The sequence below is a fragment of the Tamandua tetradactyla genome, chromosome 2, assembly GCF_023851605.1.
Source record: "Tamandua tetradactyla isolate mTamTet1 chromosome 2, mTamTet1.pri, whole genome shotgun sequence".
Lineage (NCBI taxonomy): Eukaryota > Metazoa > Chordata > Mammalia > Pilosa > Myrmecophagidae > Tamandua > Tamandua tetradactyla.
In genome coordinates, this window is record NC_135328.1 from 204,004,984 (window position 1) to 204,024,849 (window position 19,866).

Consider the following 19,866-nt stretch of genomic DNA (forward strand, 5'->3'; position numbering starts at 1 on the left):
TCGCTCATTTCACACATACCATTCCGGGCTCCTCTGACCCACAATGTGCATCCGGGGGCTCTGATAGCCTCAGCACCCCCCTCCACACATCATCCTTTTCTCCCGGATGTGTCAGGATGCACGTGGCCCAGAGCAGAGGGCGCGGGGCTAGGAGAGTGGAACTGGGTCTGCCTCTCAGTTCTGTGCGCCGCCAGCTCAACAGTGGGGTCGGGAGTCACATTCTCCTTCCTTCCTTAACAGCCTTTTGTTTCCCTGATGACTGAAAAAAATAAGAAAACAAAAACCTCTTTAAAATTTTATAATTTTAAAATATGAAAAAAGCATCTAGATATGTATTTCTACATTTCCCTCTCTATATTCAACCAAATGGGAAAAATTAAAGTACTGTTGATTCTTGTTATTTGCTATACTAATGTTCTATAAAGTCCCCACAAACAGGGAATTAGCAAACATGGGGTGATTGCTCCCAAGGGAAATAGAGGGTTAGTTTGCTGTGGACCTCTGGTCCCATTTTCATCAACCAATCAGTACATAGCCTGGTTTTATTGTGTTTCTGTTTAAAGACACCTTATTTAACGTACTTGTTGACTCATTAACATTGAACAACCAACAGCACTGTAACACATGCCAGAACAAAGCTTCTCTAGCACATACATTTTATCTCTAAGGCACATGGCAGCTTTCCTGTGCTCAGGAACACTAGACAGCACTTCAGTGCCACATCAGAGGACGATTCTAAACAGTGAAATCACCAGCAAGAAAACACAATGATGCAAAAATTGTGGCACCAAATATACCTTGAAAGGGAGGCTTATTTATAATATAACAGTGAAACAAGGAGGCAGCTGATTGCCATATTTGAGCTGGGGATGTGTGCGTTGGGTGTTTCACATTTTTCACTGCTCTGCCCATATGTGCAGATGACCACACACGTGCCGCAAATATTGATTTTGGGGGTTGCAAATAAATTTTAGTGAATAGATGAGTTCACAAATACGGAGTCTGTAAATAATGAGGATTGACTGTAATGATAATTTATCAGCTGCTTAAACTGTAGCAGGCTTTGTCCTAAGCAAATTAAATGCATCATCTCCTTCAATCCTTTGAAGACCTGATGACGTTTATTCTATGATCATGGCCTTTTCTGGTTGGGGAGTCCGAGACTCAGAGGTTAAGAGCTTGCCTGAGATCAGACAGGTGCTAACTGGTAAGAGCAAGGTCAAACCTACTTCCTTTAATTACAGAATGCATCTGTGCTTCTCACTGCCATGCTATGGCACCCCTCCTAGAGATGCTTTGAAACAGACTCTTAATAAGACACCAGAGCCATTTCTAGGCATAGTTAAGTATTCTTTGGGGGGAAAAATGATTGTGAAAAAGCTGTCATGTGTTCTGACAATGGGGATAATTTAGATTTATGCCCAGTTTTGGATATTTAAATTGTTCTTATATTTTAGCCATTAGAAATGATGCTAAGCTGAACATCCTTGTAGGTATTTTCCCCCCACATTTCGATAATTTCCTTAGGTTTAAATTACTGAGAGAGGAATTGCTTTGTTAAAGGATGTGCAAAATACTAAGCCTATGACTCCATTGGCAGGATGGGAGGGCAGCTTGTTGTTTGATGCATCCAAACCTCTCAAATCTTATTTCGGTGGGGGGAGTGGCCAGTATTTGGAGTTAGCACTGAAGGCTGAGCCAGTCTCTGAGCAGGTCTTTTTCTCCTCAATTCCAACAGAATGTGGATATTTTGTCTACAGTATTGAGTTTGTTTAAAAACAAAAAATGGAAAGGCTCAGTATTAATAGGTATAAAGAACCCGAGGTAGATAATTAATACTCCATTGCTCCCTAAATTGTGTTGAAGTAGATAAAACCCTGCCTGGGTCAGGGGACCTGAATTCTAGTTCTAATCTGCTGTGGACTCTCCATGGGGCCCCGTGAAAGTCACTTCACCTCTGTGTTTCTTCACTTTTAACTATGAAGGGGCTGCAGACTCCTGAAGTCCAGAGCGGAACAAAGCCTTGGTGTTTCTGCACAGCTTTATATAATGCATTTCAGACTATGGTGCGCTGATAATTGGAAAGGATTGGTAGAGTCCCTTGAGGGTTCAAAGCGGAAATGTATATGCAACTATTAAACTCTCCCATCTGGGAAACCCTGGGTATACTCTCAATCATGGGGATCCCCAAGAGAATAGGCCAAGCTCTAGATTTTGAGGTTTGCCCTTAGAAAACTTATTTCTGTAGGGGAAAAGTTAGGACTACCCATAATGAGGCCTGACAGTTGCTTCCAGGAAGCTTCTTCGTTGCTCAGATGTGGCCTCTCTCTCTCTAAGGCCAACTCTGCAAGGAAAATCGTCAGTCTCCCCACTATGGGGAGATGACGCTCAGGGTGAAAATCTCCCTGGCAACGTGGGGCATGACTTCCAGGGATGAGTCTGGCCCTGGCAGCGTGGGATTGACAATACCCTCCAGATCAAAAGGGGAAAAGAAGTGTAATAAAATAAGGCATCAGTGGCCGAAAGAGATCAAATGGAGTCAAGAGGCTGTTCTGCAAGTTTCAGGAAGGTAGTACTAATTGCCATGGTTCGCTAAACGCTGATCAACATGACTCCTGTTGACTCTTTTTCTTTTTGGCAAATACAGAGTCTGGAAACAAACCTGGGTCTCCCACACGGCAGGCGAGAATTCCACCACTGAGCCATCCTTCACCACCCACTCCTGTTAACTCTTACAAATGCCTAGGGCTTGAACGGAGACTTTATAAATATTTCATGCACTAAGTTTGCTTTCCTGGAATCTATAATTCCCAGAGGATGCCTAGGTCAGATAAATCCTGAAACCCAGGGGGACCAACCTTTCCAAGATTATCAATCACATCCCCCCATCCTTTATTGTGGACACCCCTTCTCAACATGCGAAGGTCAGAACAGGCATTGTTCAAAGATCCCTTTAGATTGGGAGAATGATCAAAGGAGAAGGGGGTGGTGTAACAGAGAGAATGGGATTTAACAAACAAGTATGGCCACTGAATCACTACATTAATATTCCTTCTAGCCTCCAATGTTTTGGAGCAGCTAGAAGGAAAAATCTGAGATGGTGGAATTGTAGCCTATGACAAACTCTGGGATCTGTTCTGTAACTACGTGTTGAAGGTGATTTGAAAGTTATTGCTTTTTTCTTTCTTTGCTTTGAATATATATATATATATTTTTTTTGTATGCTGTATGGCAGGGTCACACTTCATTATTTTTCCATGTGAGTATCCCATTATTGCAGCACCATTTGTTGAATTTTTGTTTGTTTCTTTGTTTTGTTTGTTTGTTTTTGGTGGGGAAGTGCGTGGACCGGAAATAGAACCTGGGTCTTGTATATATATATATTCTAAAATTTAAAAAAGTTAAGGAAAAATAAGGGGGCTGGACAAGATGGCCACTGAGCTACCTTCCAGACCCAAAATGCCACGATTCATCTGGCCACTTGATTTGTTTACTTATTAAGTGAAATGGAATGACCGCATTTTAAAATTATGAACTTGATGCCCGGAATGGGAATGTGTTGGGTGAGGTCACACAGAAAGATAGCAGCAGCAACAGGGCCGGAACCCAGGCATTGGTTCCCAGTCCCTCGGCACTTCCCCTCGGCCGCATGGCTTCTCTGGGTGTGTGCACTTGTCTGTACCTATTTCCGGAAAGTCACACAAATCTGTGTGCACTCAGTTCTGTGCATGCACGCATTGTCTATGTGTATAGCTATGTGTGTGCACATGTGTGCTTGTGTGTACATATTTTCTGTGTGTGTACGCATCAATTGTGTGTGGATGTCTGTGTGTGTGTGTATATATATATATATGTTTCTGTCAGTGTATGTCTCTGCTACTTTATAACAAGGATTGCTTTTCATCCAGTTTCTAATAACACACTAATCGTTTCCTTCCAAGGTCTCACTGGAAGCACCTTTCATGTCTGTATTTCTACCAACATCCTGTTCACATGATATGTGTAGTCTCTAAGATGAGAAAAACGTTCCCTACAGCTCTCACTCATTTCTGAGCCCTCATCAGAAACGCCTTTAATATCGGTAATTAGTGACAGTCTCTTCGAAGCAATCTAGGCTTTTTCTATCCAGAGCCTCAAAATTCTTCCAGCTTCTGACCATTATCCAATTCCAAAGCTACTTCCTTATTTTTAGATATTTGTAATAGCAGCACCCTACTGCCAAAACTGGGGTGCCAAAGCCCCGTGCCAAAATGGTCTTGGTTTGCCAAGGCTGCTATGGAAAAGACTGTACACAGTTGGCTTAAACAGCAAGAACTTATTGGGTCATAGTTTTGGAGGTTAGGAGCCCCAAACCAGGGTCTCGGCAGGCCAAGATTTCCCCGGCAGCGCGGAGGTGCCGGCCTGCGCGACGCTTTGGGTTCTTGGGTTCACCTCTCTGCCTCCGTCACATGGTGCTCTGCTTTGTGCTCTGGCTTCTTCTGAGCTTCTGGCTTCCATTGCATCCAAATTTGCTTTGCTTATAAGGACTCCAGTCATGCAGATTAAGGCCCATCCTCATTCAATGAGTCCACCCCTTAAATAATAGTAACATCTTCAAAGGCCCTCTTTACAAATGGGGTCATCTTCTCTGGGGTGCACAGTAAGACTTGATATGTCATTTTGGGGGACATGATTCAATCCCCAATATGGGGTGAGGCAAGGCTGAGCCGAAGAGATAGACGGGGGCCAGACCCTGGAGGGATGCCATGGCCTGCTTCAGCGCTAGAACACAGACCTCTTCGAAACAAGTCTGGTGGGAGATAAAGAAGCCGCCACTCCTGACAGGCCAAAGGCCAGGCCAAGGGATGAAGAGAGGATGAGAAGAGGGACGTGGAAACATCCAGGCAATGAAGAGGAGGGGATGGGAGAGGCAGAGAAGAGGATGCAACCCTGGCACTACTCTGTAAGACCATCCCAGCTGTACTGCTTAGCAGCTGTGTGACCCTGAACAAGTTACTCAACCTCTCTGTGCCTTAGTGTCCTCATTTCTAGGATAGAGATGGTAGTACCTACCTCAGGGGGGCTGTTGTAAGGAATAAATGAGTTAATATATACTATTTTGAAATTATGCCTGAAAAATAGTAAATGCCATATCTGTTAGTGATTATTCTTATCTATTGTAAAAGTCAGGGTGAGAGTGTCATGACAAAATGATCTCACAGTCACCAGGGCAAGCACGGGGGTTCCCCAGGAGTGGAAGTTCAAGGGCTGCCTCTCCACTCCCTGGGTTCATTGCCCCGGGCTGCCATCCCAGCCACAGCTCTCAGTGCTGGAGAGTGACCCTCCTGGGCTGGCTTTCTCCCTCCTGACCTCTCTCCCTTTCCCCACAGGCTTTTGGTTCTTTTAACCCCTTCTGCTCCTGACTCTCCTCTCACCCCGCCTGTATCTACCGTCTCCGTGTTTTCTCATGGATTCTGATCCTGAGTGGGAGCAGAGGGTAGAAGACAGATCTTCATGGGGGCCTGAGGTTCAGCCGGAGAATTTGAAACAGACAGACACCTAGTCACACCTGCGACCCTTCCCCCTGGGCAAAGTAGCCTCCTGCCACCGCACCTCCTCCACTGTACCATGTTAAAGGACGGTCTGTCTTCTCTCCACCTTCCATTGTGTGGAAAAGGCTCATTTTGTGGCCTCAGCCTCAGGAGACCACAGACTTCTGGAACAAACTGGCAAAGCAAGTACCGTTCAAGATGGCACCTCCCGTCGAGCTCTTTCCACCCACGTTCCACTGATTCCTCGCAACAGCCCTGCGAGGGGAGAGAGGCCAACAGCATTCACAGAGTGAGGTGATGACCAGCAGGCTGCTAATCCCAAACCCCGTGCACCCCTGACCCCCGACCGGAGCCTGAGTTAGCAACGACTCCCAGTGCCTGGGGCAGGCAGGCCCTTCCGCAGAGCTCTAGGCTGCAGATACAAGGGCCCGGCCCCGCCCAGGCCCTGCTGGGTGTGGGGAGCTGAGATAGTGGGAGAGATGCTGCACAGGGCTCAGCTGATAGGGCCAGGGATGAGGTCAGCGCTGGGAGGCAGCGTGGAAGAAGTGAGTGTTCAGAAGGCATTGGCAAGAGGGGACGTGGGGCTCATTGCTGATATTGGCAGCTGGGAGGATGTCGGCTGGGGTTGATGATATGAATGTCCTGCCCTGGGAAAAACTGCCCTGGATGTGGGAGGCAGGAGGGGCCTGTGATCTTGGGAAGAGAGGGTCACGTGTCTGCCATAACCATGGCATTGGTGACCGACAACTTGCTGAGTACCTGCTTATGCAGGCACCGTGCTAAGCTCTCATTTCATTTCCCCTGCTTCCCTAAGGGCAGGTATTCTTGTCCACATTTTTCAGATGTGGACATTTTTTCACATTTTGCCCAGCAAGGCTAAGTGACTTGCCCAAGGCTGCAGAGTTAGTACCTGTCAGAACCGTGTTCACCCCCCCACCCCAGGTCTGCTCAGCCCCAAGTCAACTTTGCACTGCCGGCCAATTCATGATCAAGGAGAAGACACATGTGTCTAGCTAGTACTTTCCAAACCTGCCTGTAGCATCTCCCTTAAATTCAGATTCCCAGGCCCGTCCCCGAACTACTGAGCCTGCCTGCTCCAGTGTGAGTGCAGTGCTCCGGTGCGTGTCACCTGAGTAGGGTCAGATTTGGAAACATTTGGACAAGAAAAATTCTTGATTCCCTTTGAGCTGTGAGATGGGGAGCAGTGCGTTTCCCGTCACAGAATGCCACCCGTACCCCTTAGGAGGAGGGTGGAGGAGGACAAACATACTGGAGGGTCATGGCGCACAGAGGAAAGAGCTTAGACTTTGGACCAGAGAAAGCCTGGGTTTTAATGTCACCTCCCCACTGGGGGAGCCTGAGCCTTAGTTTCCTCCTTTGCAAAACGGGGAGTAAAATGTCTGTTTTGCAATATGGAGGACTAGAAAGAATATGTAGGAAGCACCCATCTCACTTTGGGGGCCCAGTGAGGTTGCTCTGGCTGGGGTTCCAGAATCGAGGGCAAAGGCTTTTTCTTCTTTCCCTTTGAATCTTCCATAATTGCACCCCGTGTAGGTCTTGAACCACTGACTGGTATTCAGTGTATATAGTTGTTGAACAGGTTCTAGGTGCATATTTAAATATAAACCCATTTTTATTTGTCATTAACACTTTAGTGTGAGCTAGTACCAAAGCAGTATTCAGGCATCCAGCAGAAAGCCCAAGCCAAACCGTGTGGGAATCGGGTCAGAGTTGAAGGGAAATGGCCTTAAAGGGGAAGGTGGGGCTGGGGGTAGGGTGGGAGATGTCAGAGCTCGAGTTGTCCCTCCGGTTCTCACAGGTAGAGAAACTGAGGCTCAGAGGCAGAAAATGCATTGTCCAAGATGGCACGTCAAGGTGAAGGATAGTTGGGGCTAGAATCAGATCTGCCAATACCTGGTCTGGCACTTTCCCTCCATACATATCCCGTATGTAGTCAGGGGATGGGCTGTCTTCCTGGAACTCATTCATTTAGCAGTGAATTTCTGAGATAATGGTTTGAGCCCATAGGGGAGAACTCAGCTTCTTTCATCCTCTCTGCTGGCGATGTGTTGGATTAAAGGGTCAATCTGACTGGCTCAGAAGACGGATGTCAGCGTTCTACAGCATCCTCATCCTTGTTAGAAAGAAAATGTTCAACAAATGCAGCCGGAACAACTAGACACTAAAAAAAAAAAAAGAATCTAGACAAAGACCTTATACCTTTATCAAAGTAACTCAAAACGGAGCTTAGACCTAAATGTAAAACACAAAATTGTAAAACTCCTAGATGATAGAAAGACAGTTTGTGAAAGAAAAAAATAAGTTGGACTTCACCAAAATTAAAAACTTCTGCTCTGTGAAAGACACATTAAGAGAATGAAAGACAAGCCAGAGACAGGGAGAAAATATTTGCAAAATACTTATCTGATGAAGGACTTGTATCCAAAATATACAAAGAACTCATAAAACTCAACAATGAGAAAACAAACAACCCAATAAAAAATGGGCATAAGATCTGAATAGACACCTCCCCAAAGAAGATAGACAGATAGCAAACAAGCATATGAAAAGATGCTCAACACCATATGTCTTTATGGAATTGCAAAGAAACAATGAGATACAACTATTCACCTACTAGAATGGCTAAAATCCAAAAACCTGGCAATAGTAAATGCTGGCAAGGATACAGAGCAACAGGAACACCCAATCATTGCCGGTGGGAATGCAAAATGATACGACCACTTTGGAAGACAGTTTGTCAGTTTCTTATAAAGCTAAAATAATCTTAACATATGATCCAGCAATCGTGCTGCTAGTTGTTTACCCAAATGAGTTGAAAGCTTATGTCTGCAAAAAAGCCTGCACACAAATGTTTATAGTAGCTTTATAAAACATTGCCAAAGCTGGAAGCAACACAGATATCCTTCAATAGGAATGGATAAACAAGCTGTGGTGTATCCATATGGTGGAGCATTATTCAGCAATAAAAAGAAATGAACTAGGGGATGCAAGGGTAGTTCAGTGGTAGAATTCTTGCCTGCCATGTGGGAGACCCAGGTTTGATTCCTGGCCCATACACTTCCCAAACAAACAAACAAACATGCAAACAAACAAACGAAAAACCAAACAAACAAAAATTCAGCAAATGGTGGTGCAATAAGGGGATACTCACATGAAAAAGAATGAAGTGTGAGCCCCACCATAAAGCATGAAAGAAAAAAAGGAAAAAGAAATGAACTACCAAGCCACAAAAAGACCTTAAAATGCATATTGCTAAGTGAAAGAAGCCAGTCCGATTGGGCTACATACTTATGATTCCAACTATGTGACATTTTGTAAAATCAAAACTATAAAGACAGTAGAAAAATCAGTAACCCGGAGGTTGCAGTGGAGGGAGGGGGGAGAAGAGGGTGAAGAACAGGGGATTTTTTTTAGGGGGGGTGACTATTCCACATGAAATTGTAATGGTGGATACATGTCAATATGCATTTGTCAAACCTCATAGGACTGTACAATAGACAGAGTGACCCTTAGTGTAAACTATGGACCATCATTAATAACGTATCATTATCAGTTCATTAATTATAACAAATGCACTGAAAGGTGTTAGCAAGAGGGGATACTGCATGCTGGGGGGTGTTGGGGTGGGATCTATAGAACTCTATGTTCTATCTGCTCAATTGTTCTGCTAATCTAAAACTATACTAAAAATAAAATACATATGTATATATATGTATATATATATTTTTAAAGAAGAGTTAGGGATACAGCCTCAGGGCAGTGGGGCAACATCAGTCTCAGGCCCCGCAGTGATCAGTGTGAGCCAAAGGCAGAGTTTTCTCCCAGGATGGTCAATTGCTTGCTCTATTCCATTCTCTCCCTAAGCTCCTACCCCACGCAAGCACCCGCCTCCCCACCCACCACCAACCCTCCAACAATCCCATGGGCTCAGGACTGTACTTCAAGGGGGCCTTCTCACCGTTCCATTCTAAATAGCTGCTCAGGCATCTCCAACTTAACATGTTCAAAATCAAACTCTTTCTTTTCCTGCCAAACCTCCTCTACCCTAATCCTCTGCATCGTGAGTGGCATCTCCATCCACCCAGGTGCTCAGGCTGAAGCCTGGAAGCTGTCTTAGGTCGGGTTCCCTGGAAGTAGAGCCTTAGCCAGGGGTCCTTGTGTAGTGATTTATTGGAGAAGAGCTCTCCGGAGGAAGGATGTGAGGGAAGCTGCTTAGAGCAGGGAAGGGAGTTAAGCAAGACTGGGGTCTCAGCTGGAGGCCAGCTTTAACCTGATTCCTTGGAGAGCTCTGGAGTCTGAGGTGCTCTGGAGTCTGAATTGCAACACGGAGTTGATCCACTGGAGGCTAGGAGCCTGCCCTTGATGTCCTCCCGACAGCTGTCAGCAGAGATGGGAGTCTACCTCCTGTAGACTCTTGGCCAGGCTGCTCCCATTGGCTAAGAGCAATTCTCCAGAGAAAGGGCAGCCGTCACTCCCTGCAGCAGAAGCAGGGTGCAGTATTGGGGAACTGGGTGAGACTCGGCCAACATCTGCTACACTCATCAGCCTTCATTCCTCCCTGCATTCTCTTCCCATATCCAACCCATCAACAATGACAGCCAGCTCTGCCTTCCCAGGGCAAGCCATTATACCACTGGTCACCACCTCCGCCCTCTTCCTATTAGTCCAGTTTCCTCATTTGCAACATGGGAATCATAATTCTTGCTTTGCTTGCTGTATCTTTGCCTTGTTATGAGGGTCACTACATGCAGTCACCCAGCAGAGTCCCGGGAACAAAGAGTTACCCTTCTCTGACCTAAATTCTGCTCTTGCAGCAGAATTTTCAAAGGGATGTGAATTGTGCCCCTGGTGGTGGTAGCCCAAGACCTGTCACCCACACACAGAACTCTCCAGGTGCAGAAGTCTGATAAACCTTGGGAACTCAATGGCGTGCTGGCTCCAGACATCTTAACATTGTCCCTTAGAGAGCTGATGCCTCCTGCCTTTGTCATGGGAGTTTTGCAGGTGGTAAATGTCAATGTCAAATGGCTCTGTCCAACAAATTGGGGTGCATGTGTCATGGTTGGATAGAGATGGCACATCAGCCAAGAGCAGAAACCCTCACAGAACTCCTTTTTCCTGGTGGCCATTGCTGCCTCATTTCCCTCAGGACCATATGACTCTCACTTTCCAACTCCTTGAGTTATTAAAACTTAAAATGTCACAGTCCTTATAAATCTTACTCTATGAATACAGTGTGTGAAAAAAAAAGGATATTGGATTTGGCTGCTCTGAAGTACAGGAGTTGACTGTAGAGGGTCTGTGCCCCAAATCTGCCCTTTGGGACCAACCTCTCCCCCATTCCATGGCATTCAAGTGGGCTGGGAAAAAGCAATTAAGGAGCTGTTGGGGGTCCTATTCCCTGGTGAAACCAGTGAGGCCACACAGGGATGAGGGATGGAGGCAAACAGCCTGGATTCCTGAAACTTTTTCAAAGCTAGGAACTTCACTGTGAGTCAACACATTTCCTTTATCTCTTTGAGTGTTGAGGTATGTTTCTGCCTCTACAACACAAAGAGTCCTGATTAATAAAAGGAGAGTTTAAATCACTTGCTCAGAAGTAGTCATTCAATCACTGCTTACTGAGCACCTGCTATGTGCAAGGTTCTATTATGAGCACTGGGAGTGCAACAGGGAATAAAGCACACCTGGTACCTGTCCTTCTAGGCTTGTCTGAAATGTAGAATCATTGGAAGGACTAACTTAAAAATATTTTTCTAATTCCTGATTATAAAATCAATACAGGGTGGGCCACGGTGGCTCAGTAGGTGAAGTTCTCACCTGCCATGTCGGAGATCTGGGTTTGATTCCTGGTGCCTGCCCATGCCCCCCCAAAAAATCAATATAAACTCATTAGAATGTACAAAACAATAGAAATAATAAATAGACAAAAAAGTAGGAGGAAAAATATATGTCTCGTACAATCTTATCATCCAGGGTAACTGCTGTTAACATTTGCATATATTTCATCTTTCCCAAATCGAATATGTTTAAAAAAATGAAATAATATGTAATATATAGTTTTTATCTTGTATTTCCACAAAAAGCATCATGAGTACTTTCCCATGCCATTAAATATTCTTCAAATGTTATTTTTAAATAAAACACGCTGTGATACAGCTGCTTTATATTTTATTACATGGATATGCAAAATTTATAAAAACTTAGCTATCATTGAGCATTCAGGTTGTTTCTGACATTATGCTAATATAAAGAACACGGAGGTATATATCCTCATACAAAAGAAAAAAAAAGCTTTGTCCATATCTCTTGATTTTTTTAGATAGGCCAGAGAAAATGAACATTTTATTGTTTCTGTTGCATATCACCAGCTTGTCCTACAGAGCTCTGTCAGCTTATATCCCCTACTAGAACAGGAGCAGGACCTTTTCCTCTTTAGGAATTTAAAAGTGTCAGGATTGGACTTCTGGGTCAAGATGGCAGCTTAACAACGTGCGCATTTTAGTTCATCCTTCAGAACAACTATTAAATAACCAGAAACAGTACAGAACAGCTCCTGGGGCCACGTCAGTGACCAGACACACAGCATACCCAAGTCTGGACCAGCTGGACCAGCTGCGAGCACCCCCAGAACCGTGAGTTCCCAAAGCTGCGGCGGCCAGTGCCCCTCCCCCACAGGCCGCTTCCCAGAGGGGAAAGAAAAGGACTTTACCAGTAGCAGGGACTGGGCAAAATCAAACGCCAATTGTGGAACTAATTAACAAATTCTGACTACTAAAAATAGGCCCCCAGCTTAGGTGAACCTGATCAAAACGGAGGTTGCTCATTTTTGCCCCAGCGCCAAGGGGGCAGGACTGACAGAAAAAGGGGGGGAGAAAAGAGAAGGAGGGCCACGGTGGCTCAGCAGGTAAGAGTGCTTGCCTGCCATGCCTAAGTACCCGGGTTCAATTCCCGGTGCCTGCCCATGTTAAAAAAAAAAACAAAAAAAAGAGAAGGAAACAGAGGTTTTTGCGGCTGTGTATCTACAAAGGCTTGACTGCCTCTGGATACAGCGGCAGGACTTTTCAGGCTTTGGGGGCTTATCTGGAGCCTGTGCCTTCCCCAGGGGAGGGGTGAAGCCCCACCCAGGTGGAATCCCTCCATCAAGGAATTCAGACACCAGGGCTTGGTAATTTGAAGCCATTAAAACCAGCCTACAACCTCTCCTCTGTCTCTACCACGTCCCCAGCAGGGAGAGTCTGCCAAAGTTAAAGGTACCGCATCATCTTATGCTGGTGGGACCTGCAGTCAGACAAGCACCACATACTGGGCAGGGTAAGAAAAACAGAGTCCAGAGACTTCACAGGAAAGTCTTTCAACCTGCTGGGTCTCACCCTCAGGGAAAACCAACACAGGCGACTCTTTCCTCCTGATAGTAGGTCAGTTTGGTCTGGGACAATCTGGCTGGGGTCAATAATATCTAAGCAGACCCTCCTAAGTGTGTGTGGGGGGAAGGCACCACACAAGCAGGGCAAGAAACAAGAAAACAAGAACTGAAAAATTCTCCTCTGTTAAACAAAACTTAAGCTAAAGGTCCAGATAAAGCTGAACGGAATGTCAAAGAACAGATAGACAACAAATTCATCCAGAAAGAAAACCCTAGATAAAAGAAGTGAAAGCAACCTCCAGAATAAATTAATTAAGGAAATTAAATGCCTAGACGCCAGCAAAAAATAACAAATCACACTAGGAAAATTGAAGATATGGCCCAGTCAAAGGAACAAACCAACAATTCAAATGACATACAGGAGCTGAAACAATTAATTCAGAATGTACGAACAGACATGGAAAACCTCATCAAAAACCAAATCAATGAATTGAGGGAGGATATAAAGAAGGCAAGGAAAGAACAAAAAGAAGACACTGAAAGTCTGAAAAACAAATCACAGAACTTATGGGAATGAAAGACACAGTAGAAGAGATGAAAAAAACAATGGAAACCTACAATGGTAGATTTCGAGAGACAGAACATAGGATTTCTGAACTGGAGGATGGAACATCTGAAATCCAACAAGAAACAGAAACTATAGGAGAAAAAATGGAAAAATATGAGCAGGGACTCAGGTAATTGAAAGACAGTATGAAGCACATGAATATACGTGTTGTGGGTGTCCCAGAAGGAGAAGAGAAGGGAAAAGGAGGAGAAAAACTAATAGAGGAAATTATCACTGAAAACTTCCCAACTCTTATGAAAGACTTAAAATTACAAATCCAAGAAGTGCAGCGTACCCCAAAGAGAATAGATCCAAATAGACATACTCCAAGACATTTAATAATCAAAATGTCAGAGGTCAAAGAGAAAGAGAGGATCTTGAAAGCAGCAAGAGAAAAGCAATCCATCACATTCAAGGGAAGCCCAATAAGACTATGCGCAGATCTCTCAGCAGAAACCATGGAGGCGAGAAGACAGTGGGATAATATATTTAAATTATTAAAAGAGAAAAACTGCCAACCAAGAATTCTATATCCAGCAAAATTGTCCTTCAAAAATGAGGGAGAAATTAAAACATTTTCAGACAAAAAATCACTGAGAGAATTTGTGACCAAGAGACCAGCTCTGCAAGAAATACTAAAGGGAACACTAGAGACAGATATGAAGACAGAAGAGAGAGGTGTGGAAAAGAGTGTAGAAAGGAAGACTATGAGTAAAGGTAAAAAGAAGGAAAATTAGATATGACATATAAAATCCAGAAGGCAAAATAGTAGGAGAAAGTACTACCCATGCAGTAATAACACTGAATGTTAATGGATTAAACTCTCCAATCAAAAGACATAGTCTGGCAGAATGGATTCAAAAACAGGACCCATCTATATGCTGTTTCTACTCAAAGGACACGAGGCCACAGATTGTGCAACGGGACTGAATATAAAAACTCAGAAATGGACAGTACAATATTACCTAACTATGATACAATTATGTTAAAACACTGAATGAAGCTGCATATGAGAATGATAGAGGGAGGAGGGCTGGGGCATAAATGAAATCACAAAGAAAGATAGTCAATAAAGATTGAGATGGTGTAATCTAGGAATGCTTAGAGTGTATAATGATAGTGACTAAATGGATAAATTAAAAAAATGTTTTTGCATGAGGAGGAACAAAAGAATGTCATTACTGCAGTGTGCTGAAAATAGATGGTACTTAATATTTTAAAATTTCAACTAATGTGTGAGACTAAAGCAAAAAATGTTTATTTGGTACAAATCTATACTTTGACTAGTGCATCTCCTAATATAACTTATGTAGATAGGTGATTGAACACCTTAAATACATGGAACTTTGTATAGGACATGAGATTTTGTTGGTTTGTCCAGGTAATGCCCTGATGAATCCCAGAGTGATTTGATCAGTGAGTGGAAAAGTATTTGCAAAGTCCCCTTCAGGGAATGGTGAGAACAGGGAAAACTCAACTTCCCCAAGTTGAATTCTTGGTATTCTCACAAGCAGTGTGGACAACCAAAGCTATAGGCTGAGCCCCTAGTCTTGGGGTTTGTTCATATGAAACTTAACCCCACAGGGGATAGGTCAAGCCTACTTAAAATTAAGCCTAAGAGTCACCCCCAAGAGAACCTCTTTTGTTGCTCAGATGTGGCCTCTCTCTCCAGCAAACCCAGCAAGCAGACTCACCACCCTCCCCCTGTCTACGTGGGACATGACTACCAGGGGTGTGGATCTTCCTGGCAGCGTGGGACAGAAATCCCAGAATAAGCTGAGATTCAGCATCAAGAGATTGAGAAAAACTCTAGAATGAGCTGAGACCCAGCATCAAGGGATTGAGAAAACCTTCTAGGCCAAAAGGGGGAAGAGTGAAATGAGACAAAGTGTCAATGGCTGAGAGATTCCAAACAGAGTCGAGAGGTTATCCTGGAGGTTATTCTTATGCATTAAGTAGATATCACCTTGTTATCCAAGATGTAATGGAGAGGCTGGAGGGAACTGCCTGAAAATGTAGAGCTGTACTCCAGTAGCCATGTTTCTTGATGATGATTGTATAATGATGTAGCTTTCACAATGTGACTGTGTGATTGTGAAAATCTTGTGTCTGATGCTCCTTTTATCTACCTTGTCAACAGATGAGAGGAACATATGGAATAAAAATAAATAACAGGGGGAACAAATGTTAAAATAGATTTAGTTTGAAATGCTAGTGATCAATGAAAGGGATCAATAAGGGATATGGCCTGTAAAATTTCTTTTTCTGTTTGTTATATTTTTCTGTTGTCTTTTTATTTCTTTTTCTGAATTGATGCTAATGTTCTGGGAAATGGTCATGATGATGAATATGCAACTATGTGATGATATTGTGAATTGCTGAGTGTATGTGTTGGGAATGTTTGTGTTTCTTGTAAATTTTTTTTAATTAATAAAAAATTAAAAAATAAAAAAAAGTGTCAGGATTAGGGTGAGATGAGTGAGGCACTTGCATTGGGCAGAAAATTTAAGGGGGTTCCAAAAAATACCCTCAGCAATGAAGACAAAAGTATATATATTTTGGTGTGGGCGATGTACCAGGAACTGAAGCTGGTCTCCAGCGTGGCAGGTGAGAATTCAGCCACTGAGCCGCCAACACACTGCCCCAAGATAAAAATATTTTAATGCAACATTTAAAAAATCAAAATTAATGCAAAAATTCCATGTTGAACAAAATATCCAAATTTTAAATACAAACAGAATCTGACAGTGTCCATCACATGGCCTTATTAGAGCCTGAGGAAAAATGTGCTCCCTGAGATACATGTTCCTATGTATTTTAAAAATATATTTTTTCCAGATCAGTAAAGTAGTTGAAAAAATATTTTAAAATTGCAAAGTAGGTGTATTAAAACTCACAATCTTATTTTAAGTTTAAATGTCTGGTACATATATTCATTTCTTTTGCTAAAGTTTTACTTTCATCATACGTGCGTATAAATTTACCTTCTCTCACTTGTTATAACTGACGGCTCTCAATTGAAAACAAAGTAGTAAACTAGCTTTTAAAAATATTTAAAAAAATTATTAATGTATTTGCTTCCTTGAAAGCCAGAAAAGCAAAATTATAATAAAATCTGGTTTTGCTATAAATAAAATATTTAAACAATGTTTTAATATAGCTAGTTTTTCAATTTTTCATTTTTTAACTATTTTAAAGTTCTGTAAAAAATGACCATTAAAAAATACACAGAAACATACAAAAAATACAGAGAAATGACTATTAAAAAATACATAGAAAAATACATAGAAACATACATACTATTAAAAAATACATAGAAACATACATATTTTCTTTTGCTTCAGCTCCAATATTGCTCGGCACGGCACTAGAATTTAGCTCACTCCTTGTTGATATGAAAATAACAAAGGTTACAGATTATTTCATTCATTCCATCATTCAATAAACTTTTTTGTGCACGTGTTATCCTGGATCCTGGAAGGCCTAGAGAGGTGAATACGAAGCAGTGCCTGCCCCGGAAGAAACAAAGTCAGAAGAGAGACTGGTGAGGGTGTCCCAGCTCATCAGATGCATGTATTTCCTGGTTCACCATCCCTTGAAAGTCTTTGGCCTTTAATGAGGCTGTTTCTCCTCTCATAAAACAGTGATTATAAAATTTCCCTTGCAAGGTTGTTGTGAGCTTATATACGTGAATTGCTTAGTACCAATGCTTACTAACCACATGATGATCAATTAATCCAGTCCATTAATCCTGCAAGCCATTATACAGCAGCAACTACGTGCCAGGCACAGTGTTTGCTTGAAAAATTGTGCCAATGGCATTTAGATTTTGCCCTCAAGGAGATTACAGTCCAGGATGGGCAGGCACACAAATGGTTAGATCACAAAATAATGCAGTAAGTCCTTGTGGTGGGTTGAAGCTGTAATGTACCCCCAGAAAAGGCCATGTTCTTTTAATACATTCCTGTGAGTACAGAATGATTTCAGGCGGGACTTTCTGATCAGATTATTTCTATCAAGGAGTTGCCCCAAAGTGGGTCTTAATCTTCTCATTGGAATCTTTTATAAAAGGATAAAGGACATACAGAAAACCCAGAGAAGCTCACGGAAAAAGGCCCAGAGAAGCTGAGAGACAAGGACACACCTGGAGAAGTTAAGAGAGACAGAAGCTTAAAGTGAGTAACACAGCCAGAAGCTGGAAGCAACGAAACCTGGACATGAGAAGAGACTGACTCTCAGCCCCTTCTTCAGCACAGAAGCAGATCCAGAACATGGCAAATCCATCTTGACTTATCTTCTCCCACCCGCCTCCCTTCCTACTTAAGGAGGCAGTAGAGCAGAGTAGCCAAACATCAAAACTTGGAGCCAGATGGCCTGAGTTGAATTCAAACTTCTCTGTTGCAGGCTGTGTGACCTTTGGGAGGTTACTTAACCTCTTTGAGCCTCTGTTTCCTCATTCATAAAATGGGGAGTATGAAAGTGTAACTGGAGACTCCCGCCCACCTAACCAAGCTCCTTTCCAGGTTCATAGTCTTGCCACAAGAAAGAATTCAAGGATGAGAAAGCAGTGAAGACAAACAGCAAGATTTATTAAAGTGAAAGTACACAGTAGAGCGTTTAATGCACATGTGCTCAAGAAAAGTCACATACCGGGGAGGGTAGGTTTGGCTAGTTTTACAGGGGCTTTAGTTTATATTAATTCTTTTTGTCTTTGCTCCCTGACCATCAGGAGTTTGTGTCTTTCAAAAGAGTTGCATGCTTATGACCTTCTTGTTATGCATTGATTACATTGTTTTGAAAGAGTTCTCTGTTTGTGGCCTTCCTGTTACACACTGATTACATTGTTTCAAGAGAGTTACAATGCTTTTGGCCCTATGGGAGATTCATTTTGCAAGCTTTGCAGACTTGGGCTGGTGGTGACATTACGTTTCAATTCCTGGGGCTTGGTGGGGGGATTTTTAATTCTTTCCACAGGGTAAAGTGAAATGGTCCAGATGCCCTAGTCAATCCTGCCTCATTCCCCCCTGAAAGAGTTGTACACCCTTAATCTTAAGGGTCAAAGGTCAGACTTCTGGAGCATCTTCCTGCTGTTTAGGGGCAGGCGTCCCTGTCTGCCAGGATATAGAACTCTTTTTTCCTATTTTTGTGGATTGGAATGTGCTGCTCATGATCTTGCAGGGTTTGATACGGATGGGTGAGTATCAGTTTGGTGTGGAATGCTTGCAGTGTGTTGGAGACAAATTTGACAAGGAGGTAAAGTATACAAGGGCCAAACATGAAAATGAGAAGAAAATGAGTTAAAAGCTCCAAGAAAGGGAGAACCTGAGTAGTTAGATTGGGTAGCCTTGAGAAGGGGTTCCAATCACTTCTGGTGTTACTTTTAATCATTGGGAATGCTCCCAAAGTCTGTTGGATTTGAACTGAATGGTTTACATAAAAACAACATTCTCCTTGCAGGAAAAGGGAGGTTACCCCTTGGGCTGCTATAAGTGCATTTAAAGCTCATCTGTTTTGGAATACTATGGCCACTAAGGACTCTATTTGACTTTGGAAGAGGCCCAGAGTCCTTGCAGTAGCCTCTATACTACATGAAAATTTTAAGGAAAGATTGTGAGCTAGTTACAACGCTTCTTACTTCTGATCCTAGTAGCAGCGAGTGCAGTTCCAAATAAAAGAGGGATTAAGAGAGGAAAATCATGTTTTGGTTGGGAGAAGAGATGAATGAGGGGAGAGGGACTTGTTTAGTGTTTGGTAGGAAGGACAGTTTTGGACTAGTATATGCAAGTGAGCGGTATCCTATCTAACGTGGGGGTAAAGTTAAGTAGGTATTGTTACTGCAGAGAAAGAATTTTTAGGACGGAGGACAATGCTAAATGTTAAGCATTTTAAAGGACCTTTTTTCTAAGATTCAATTGCAACTGGTATGGGTAGGATTTTTGGATCCATGGGAGGTATGAAGAGGTCGGGAGGTGTTGATGCAGTTAGAGTTAGGGTGGATTGTGGAAGCTGAACCCCTGGGATGAGAGAATTTCAGGGGGTGTGGATTTCGGTGTCTTCATAGTACAGGTATCCTTCGGAAAACCCAAACAACATCTATCGGGGCAGTTAGGATTTTATTTAGCTGTGACAAGGGTATTCTTGTCAGCATGTTTTCCAGCTATCAAAAGTACCTGTTTGTAGAGGATTAAAAGAGATTATGTCAAGCTCTTAACACAGTGCTTGACACACATAATTGCTTAATAAAGCTTCTTTTAATGCATTCAGCAAGCATCTGTAATCAGTGAAATCAGAGTATTAAACACTGAAGATAAAGAAATTACTTAAAGAAAAAAAAGAAATTG